Source organism: Calidris pugnax, unplaced genomic scaffold (genome assembly GCF_001431845.1).
Source record: "Calidris pugnax isolate Ruff unplaced genomic scaffold, ASM143184v1 scaffold15, whole genome shotgun sequence".
Taxonomy (NCBI): domain Eukaryota; kingdom Metazoa; phylum Chordata; class Aves; order Charadriiformes; family Scolopacidae; genus Calidris; species Calidris pugnax.
The window spans coordinates 7,105,993-7,115,478 of record NW_015090774.1 but is presented as its reverse complement, the minus strand read 5'-3'; positions in this window follow the sequence as shown (position 1 = coordinate 7,115,478).

Sequence of the window (9,486 nt, the reverse complement as noted above, 5' to 3'; positions counted from 1 at the left end):
CCGTGTTCAGTACTTCTCTTTTCACAGCAGAAATACAGAACCAAAAGCTACAGTGACAACCTTGCTGCAAAACAAACTTGTGCATTTGGAAACCCAGGTGTTTTCAGTCACAGACGATTTTGGTAAGAGGGGTAGAGGGTAATTTCATAGGCCTTAGTGTATTCACTAGGACCCACAATGCACCTTAGCAAAAAGAAATGTCTCTTTGCAGATGAGACAACTAAGGTTCCTGTGTGCTTTCAGTGTATATTACCCAGTTGGAAACATCTGTGCATGCTTTCAGTACTGTTTCATTGATTTTTATGTTATAAAGGGCATTTCTGACCGCCTAGCTAGGCTGTTTGCTAATGTTCTCCCCTAATCAGAGAAAGGTTTGCATCACTGGGATTACAGGATGTCATCAGTGTGACATTTTCAGAAAAACAGAAACATTTTGTAAGACTGCAGCAACTTGACTCACGCTCTTCTTGTTCCTTTTTTCTATGAAATCTCCAACACAACAACAGCAAGTAAACTTTTGAGAGTGATGGAGCAAGCTGCTGGTTAGTTATAGGGCTTATATTATCAACTCTTGCTAGTGCAGCTTGTCTGCCACAGCTGTCAGCTGCTCATCTGCCTGCTCTGAAGTGCGGGCAGGGGCTAGTGCCAGTCAAGTTCTGCCAGTCCCTTAATGACTTATTTCTGCCTCTGACATATGTTGGGAAAGGACAGATAAAATTTTCCCACAAGTCACCGTGAAAGAACGGGAAATTGCACTGTACTGCAATTCACCGCAACCTAAAAAAAAAAAAAGAATATCCCCACAGCAAAGGAGGGTTTGCAAAGCCCACAGGGATCTTCTCAAGCCAGCCTGAGTGCCAGCTTCTGTGGGCTGCAGAGATAAGTAAGAGTTGCAGAATCAAGGCTGAAATCCACAGCATCCTTGTGTAGAAACCTCATGTGGACCAGGAACCACATCCGCGGTTGCACTTTTTTCAGAGCAAACTTTGCCTGGGTGAGTTACAGAAGTTGTCTCTCCAGTAAACTCTCTCAATTCTGGATTACATGAAAAGACAAGCTAGATTTTATTTCAGCTGCAGAGGTGCTCAAGAAAAAGATTTATACCTTTCTGTAACCAATGCTGCCAGTATAAATTAGAACAACGTTTCAAACAATGAGATATTGGCTCTAACTGGATATTGTAACTAAATAATAGAATAACTATAATAACTAAAATTAGAGTGGTAAGAAAAGCATAAAAACAAGCCTGCCAGTTTTAAGTACCTCTCTGCTTAACTGGGCTTGTAAATTTCTGCTTTCTTTTATTGTCTTTTTCCTTATTTTCTTCCTTACATACAACACAGGCCATTAAATCATGGCTATAATATTTTTTTTGAAACTTCAATAGGAACTGAAAGAAAATGCAAAACTGTACTTGAAAATATCCAGATGTTTGTATATAAGTTTCCTTTAACAAAATTAAAAATGGATTCCAAGTCTCTTACCATTGAAATCTAGGTGAGACTCCATGTGATGCATCTTTGTCTCAACGCAGACTGGATAAAGGTGGGATGAACCCCCCAAAGTAAAGTTTTAGGGTTTGTTTTGGGGAAAACCTGTGCTTATCTCAGTGCTACCAGCTTCACGTTCCCTTCGGTAGCTAAATAATAAGGGCTCTGTCCCAACTTTGCAAGGCCCGAGTGCTCCTGAGCTCCGGCAGCGGCTGTGCATCCCCACTGCCACCCTCTTCTGCCCCTAAAACTCTCTGTTTTAACATGGAAAACCTCAGCAGTTGGGCCAGGAGGCTGCGCCCCACTTTATTTCAAAACTATGCAAAGCATCCTCATGAGACATGAAACGTCAGAGAAGCAGCCAAGGTCTGCCTGATGCAATTTTGAGAATCGAGTTTTCAGGCACTTTTATTAATTCTGACAATGCTGCTATTGTGACAGAAATCTACAATTTATTAATCTCTTCTGTTTGGATCCCTCAAGGCCAGTGATGGAATGAATCTGAAATAAAATGCATCAACTTTTAAAAGGGCTTGGGTCAGTTTCCTGATCTTTTATGTACAAATAAACCAGGGTTTCACTTCTTTGCGGAGCAGCACAGGGAATTATTAGTTAAAAGTTTGTCTCGCTCTTTGAAAAGAATTATGTAAATGATGGATTACAATGCTTAGGGTCTAGGGTGGAATTAGAGACTGAATGATTTAAATATAAATTTTCTGCAGGGTTGCAATGTGTCCCAAAGACCTTTGGTATAAACAATCCAAGATAAACTAATTTAAGGAATAAGTAAGTGGTTCATCCTCCAATTCTGTTGGCAGGAGAGCATCCCCTTCCACTCCTCACCAGAGGTTTTGGAAGACACCTGACCAGACCTGGACCTCAAAACTCATGTTTCATGTGTATGGATGTAATAAGCTATGCCTTGTGCTTAAATTCCTGTTCAGAACAGGAGGTGAACTGTCTCCAGTATCAGGAATAAAGTCGTCTTGTATGGAAATGACTGGGCAGGCACAGGAGGGGAGCAGACCTCGCAGCACAGACAGATACAGGACAGACAATAGGCCTGTAATGCTAAAAAGAGTATCCAGGCAATTTGGAAAAACACTTCAGAGACTGGAAATTCTCTGTGACTGCTGCCGGGAGCAAGAGAAGAAACACTGCCTGGGTGTCCAGCACAAGGATCAGAGCCTTGTCTGGCCACAGGCTTTCATCTGCCAGCTTAGCTGGTAGGTGCACAGACAGCAACTGACATGGGGAAAAAGCCGTCGGGCGGTGAATTATCTTTACCTGACACACCACTATTGCATGTCCTACACGGAGGTGCCTACTCATTAGCTGTCACTTTCAAGTCAGTGTTAGCTTAAGATTTGTCTTGAAAAAAACCCACAGTGCTCTATAGAAGCATTTATTTTTGAAGAGATAATAAAAAGCGAGATTGATGAAGTAAAGGATTGAAAAAACAAACATAAATCTGCCTTGTGTGTATTGCTTGGTGAATTTAGTAAAATGAAGAGTAGAGGAACAAGGTACTTGAGAGAAAGTAAACCAGATTTTTTTAAACCCTTCTTATTTTTACTTCTAGGGTTCTTCAACTGATGGAAAGTTATTTTCTTGGCTGTGAACAATTCATAAGAAGAGAATAAAGTCTGAAAAGCACATTCTTCCAGTAATACTCAAACATAAAAAAATACACCAGCACATCCAAACTGTAACATGAGTACTAAGATTTTTCCAGCCACACCTTAAGTATCTGAAGATAAACTTTGATGTCCTAAAATAATGCTGCTTAAGTGTTGCTTGATACTTTTTTAGACTGTGGCAGCTCCCATTTGATCCTCCCATCTAAGCCTTCCTTTCTCTATTCTTGAATTAAAATGTTCTCTACTTTCTCCTTTGCATATTTTCACTGTAATTACTGAACTCTTCTTCACAAATAGCTAATATAGAGTCCAGACTAAAAAGAAACATTAAAGATGAACTTTTATAAAACTACTTAGATACCTAAAACTGCAAATAAGCATTAACTACTTTCAAGAGTATGGGTATCTGATCTGGGGCAAGTTTGGTTCCTACATACTTTGAAAAAGTGTGTTTTCGTAGTTGGTCATTTAAATACCTTTAAAGGATCTGACCCAAATGCCCAGTTCTAGTCTAGCATTATGAGCCACCCTTTAAAATCATGGAGACTCCAGTCCTGCCTTTGTCCAGCTCTGCAGAAGTGGTGCACAGATTTAATCATGTAAATAGTCCCAGTGGAATCAAAGCGACGGCGTCTGACTGAAAACAAGACAGATATTAAAGGAAAAAAGTGTGATAGTCTGTCAAGAGATTGTATTTATAATGTGTATGCCAGCAAGAGGCTAAATTAAGGCTGTGTGGATGGCTTTCAGCCTGTGTTTCAAGCATATGCCTTTTAACTTTAGGTCCCTGTACAGAAAAGTGTCGATGCTCCTGAAGGCATTTTTGCCCACTCTTCTATGCCAGTGGAAACGAGGATTGAAGCAATGAAGCATAAGCATTTTTTTTTAAATGGATCCAAGTATATTTTTGAACCAAATTTAAAAACAAAAAGGCAAATAAAGTATTTTCAATGGCACTATATCGTTAATACTGGTTTGACCATCCCAGATGCTAGAATGTGATACATCCCTTCATCAGTGTGATCGTATTAAGCACACGGATTGCTAACTCTATGAGTTTTCTACAGTCTTTGCAATGCCATGGACACTATTTTAGGAATGTGTAAACTTCTGCATGGTATCTGCAATCATTCAGATGCCATGCTGAAACCTGGAAAGTCACACGCCGGCACCCTCCTTTTCAGTAGGCAATGTGAGCAGTATCTTGCTTACAATTCTTATTTCTCTGAAGACAGTGCCCTGACCCAACACATAGTGTATTTAATCCCTGACCTTCATGCAGGTGATAATATTTTTTTTCCTGATACTTTACTCATCCAAAATGCTGTAAGTCACAACCCAGGGAGGGATATGCTGAGTGGAGTTATGGCAGAAAGCACCTCTTCTCAGCACCTGGTGTTTAAATCTTTCAGTTCAGTGTAGCTGACTATAGTGCTGCAAGACTACCTGGGGAAAAGAAATTCAGAAATTTTGCCTTGTATCTTTTCTGCTACTTTATTTTTGTTTCTTTCTCTCTGAGATATGCCTTTCTTCGTTCCTCATGAGAAACTATGGTGGTTTATTACATAGTTAAAGTAAGTTTATGTGTCTATTCACTTCATTTAGTCTGAATGGCTCAATATTTAAGTTGCAGTATACCTGTCATTCAGTGAAACCTTAAGAATTTGATTACGTTGTGCAAGTGCTGAGCTTACCAAAATGTCACTTGGTGAAACCTCATGAATTTGTATAAATTATAGAAACATTGAGTTTGCCAAAATACAAGCAGCAGTATATGTCCCTTTTCTCCTGATTGCGTCTGGCATGGGAGGAAATCCTTCCCAAACAGCTGGGTTAGATGTGCTGTAGCTCATTTTCTGGTACATTCATGTTTTGACTGGTATCTGTGACAGCAGTGCAAGTTGGGATACCTTTATTAGATTTATATTTTTTTTTGGCTGCTGTAGAGAGTGGTGACAGTGAAATATACCTCAGTATGGGCTAGCATACTGAGACCTTTAATAGCACTATTAAAGGTCTCTTCCAACCCAATGATTCTATGATTCTATACAAAGCAATACCCTTTGACTCTTATGGCTCCTTTTCCATGTACCTGTCCATGCCACAGTCACACCTCTATGCCCAAGTGTAGGTGCACCAAGCGTGGTGTGAAGCGAGAAGTCCCTGGGTCTGACAGGCTGCTGCACAGCCTATATGCTGCTCTCTGAAGATTGATCTGCTGTCAGAAGGTACCATTTTTGTACTTAGGTGTACCTTGCATACAAGGTAAGCAATATTAAAATTCTGCAAGAATTCGCCCAGCTACAGGCAGCTGCAACAACAGTAGAAGAGGTCAGTGCTAATGGCTGGCAATGACAACCATGATGGAAAGAATCATAGATATGATCCTATAGGAAATACAGCCTTCCTAGAAGCTAATTTATAATTCTTCTGTTAATCCATTTTGATTCTGACTACCTAATTGTGAAGTTTTATGTCTCCTACCATGTCTGCAAAGGTTAATCCACACATAGTTTGAGCCTACAACCCCCTTGAAGGTCAGTAAGGGCATATCTCTGGCTGATATAAATTCTTATAATTATATCTCCACAAGAAGAGGGGAACGTGGAGTTCATTTGAGGTCTACACCTCATTCTTTTCCCATTAGAGCTGGAAATACTTTTAGAGAATGCAAATATCTAGAACTCAAAAAAAGCAAAAAGATGCCTGCCAAATACAGGAGCTATATTTAAAGGCTGTAAATCAGGCGGGTGGATGGCACAGAACTATCTCAGGTTTCTGAACCGGGGGACTGATCGGATCGGGCAGGCGGCTGACGGGGAATTTTTCATCTCCAAGGAGCTGTAATGGCAGACAGGAAGGAGAGTGCAGGATGAATGATGAAAAGCAAACCAATACCTGCATTTCTGCTTTCTGAAGATGTAATCTCACAAATATGTGCCTTGCCTGAGGAGTCGGCATCCTAGTAAGAGGCTGGCTTAACCCACTTGGGAGGCAGAGCAGCAGTTACACCTCCAGCTGGCTGGAGCATAAGGGCTGTTTTCCATACGTTGCAGCATTTCCTCCCCGTTCCTGCAGACTAACACGCTGGCAAACACTAGCAGAGCTCCCCACAAAGAAGGCCATTCAAAATGATCATGCTACCCGCTGTGAGACCGCAACAGTGCAAGCCACTGGGTTCTCCCCTCTGTGAGATGAGGTGAGAAGATGAAGAAATCCGAAAGAAGTTTTAAATTCATAAAGCTTCCTAATCCCCATTCTAAATAATCCCTTAGGAAGCTTACATTAATGTAAATTTCATATAATCTCATTGCCCAGGATGATATCTGTCATCCCAGTATTAGTCCTCGACAGATCAACACCAGCACTTAACTAGGAATAGAGGTTTGCAGCTGCACGTGTGCATTAAGGCTGGCTATAGATAATGGTGAAGGTATTGTTAGGGAATTATCAAGTCCAGTTACTTTCCTGAAGCCTCTAGGTTGCTGTTTAACCATGAATATTTAAGATGCAATCACAAGATGGTTTCTAAACATCCAAACAGTTTGCCAAATGCTCTCCTGTTAGCAGTAGCGGGCAAGTTGCTGGCATTAAATTAGATTTTGACAAATCTTTGGAAGTGATGTCTGATTTAGGGGACTGTGCAGGTGGCCCCTGGAAGTACTGCTGCTAACTCCACATGGGCTGAGTAAAGGTCAGGTAAGAACATGAGACATGAAAGCCTACAAGCTTCATTGTGCATTTATTTCACCTTTACCTTCTGTAGTTCTGGTTTCTGCTGCCAACTTCTACACCCTACAAGGGCATGAAGCACGACATTGCCAAACTGGCAAGAAAATCTCAAGTCTTAAATCTCATTCAGTTCATAAGATAATTTCCTTTGCTTTTTGAAAAAAAAAAGGTTGGTAATGGGGTGTGTAGGCAAAACCCTTCTGATGGGATGTAGAAAGATCCTTTATAGTCAATCAAAAAGCGGAGCCGAGACCCTGTAGCTCTGTCTGCCTGTACTTGTCTTTTCCGTCTTGCTGTTGCATGTCTACAGCGTATGCCACATCTGCTCCTGCTTCTCCACAGATGTTCACCATATATGCACTGAGTCTGGTCACCCTCAGCTCTCACAGGGAATTGAGGGCCTATATCTGCCAAAATTTGAATTGTAATGTTTGTCTCTGCCACGTGTTGCATGTACATGTAACGCTCTTTGTCGCATTTTCTCAGTGCTGCAAAATTGATATCCATCGAGCTAACTTTTCAAAAATGTTCAGTAGTTGCTGGGAACTGCACCTAATAAGTATCTCTTTAATTCAGAGATCCCAAGTCCATATGACAAAGTGTCTCTCAGTAACTTCTGAAATCCCACGCCAATTTTCAAGCTCGTCTGACTCTTCCTGCAACTTCTAGACTGTACAGAGATACTGCTCTTACACAGAAATGCCGTTTCAGCCTTGCTTTGTCTCTTGGCAAACTTCTATTTGCTTACTGAATGTAAATGAGCTCTGGGCAGTGCAGGGACATACAGTTCACATAGATCATGTCTCAGCTCTGTGAAAAAAAACCCTGTGTCAATTAATTTTGAAGTCTGCTGAATTATGGGTGGCCATTCCTTGCCATCCTAAATTCAAACATCCCGTGGTGTTATCTCTCATATCAATTTTTGTGGCTTATTTGTGTATGGATGTGGACTTTCAGAGGACTCTGAATATTGATTGCGAATAAAAAGTTCTGCTTAACCTGAGTTACAAGTTCTCCTAAAGTTCCTGCAGGGGATTCTCAATGGATCAGGACCTCGCCTTTTAACTCCTCCTTTTTTATGATCTACCTGTTTTTCTCCATGATCTCAGGCCTTCTGGGCTGGCTACAAAGCCAAACAAGGAATAAATATCTGGAAACTCAACAAACAACTATTGAAATAGGAAAAATCAGAGTGAAAATAAACAACAAAAAATGTAAATTTAAATAAAAACCTTGATAGAAACTAGCTAAGGTCTTTCAACTGATTTATTTTACGCAACACTGTAACACAGTTAGCTATGTAAACAAATAGCCCTGAACTCACCCCCAAAATCTGTGCAGATTTTGTCTGTGGGTTTATTTTTTTTACAACCTTAAAAATGAGTCAAATTAATGCTGGTGATCAGGAGTGCAAAAGAAAGACTCAAGCAAAGGAAAGACTTGAAAGTGCTAGGAATAAAGAAGGGGAGAAAACAAAATGTAAAAAGGCAAATTTAGGGAAAATAAGATACTTTTAATTAATACACAGTCTTTGATCTAAGGGTATCATGAAGACACACCAAGTGAAGTACAAAGTACAAAAACCTGTCTGTCTCCAGAAAGAGTTAAATACTTTGGTTTGGCGAAGAGAAATAGACATTGAACCATGAAAGGAGGAAAAGGGAGTTTGAAATGTAGTCTAAAGATTAGATGGGGCCCGTAAAAGAGGAGGGAAGAACAATCCAAAGAGCCGAGATTAGGGGTTTGATATTTAGAAACAGAAATGTAAAAGTGAACTGTGGCAAAGATGCTATAGAGGCCGATAAGGGTAAGAGATGAAAGAGAAAAGGGAATGGTTCAGATGAAGATACTAAATGTCAAATTGAGAATCTCAAAAGTACAGATCAGAAGGGACCACTGACAGAAGGAAAAAATGGAGACACCTGAAAGGAGAGAAAGGTTATATGTTTTATTACCAATTCTCTCAGACGTGCTGGGCAACTGCTGGAAAAAGCACCACTCACCCTCCTCCACAAAAATAAAAGGCAAAAAGAAATAAGGACGTACTAAATGTTCCTGGCTAAATGAAGCAAGGGTTTGGGAAGGCCACTAAATACAGCAATGGAGAAATTAGGGCCTGAGGTCACGAGCATGTGTACCAAGAGAGTGACACAAGCTGATACATGAGATGATTCAAAAATACCACCCACAAAAGATAATGTTAGAAATAGGGAGAGTAAGGAGAAAAGCAGCATGCCAGAAGGTTGTGCCAATGACCCTAACACTAGCACTACAATTAGCAGGATATCAATGAATATAAAATGATAGAAGGCAATGGATGAAAAAAGGTGCAAGAGGAAAGAAATAAAATTTTGAATAGCAAAACATCACGATGCATCATTTATACAGCTTAGAAGTAGAAGGCACCAACACTGCCAGAAGAAAAGCAGTGGTTTCAGTAATTCGTCGCCTTGTATGCATGATGCGATGGCGGCCCCATGGCACGTGTCTCAAGAGAAGTGGATGACCTCAGATGAGAAAACCAGCAGCTAGTCATCACACATGGAAGTGATTCTTCTTGAATAGTGAGTGTTCTCCAAGAACTCCTCCAGACAGTAGAGCTCTTCAGTTTTGCTACTGAGCAG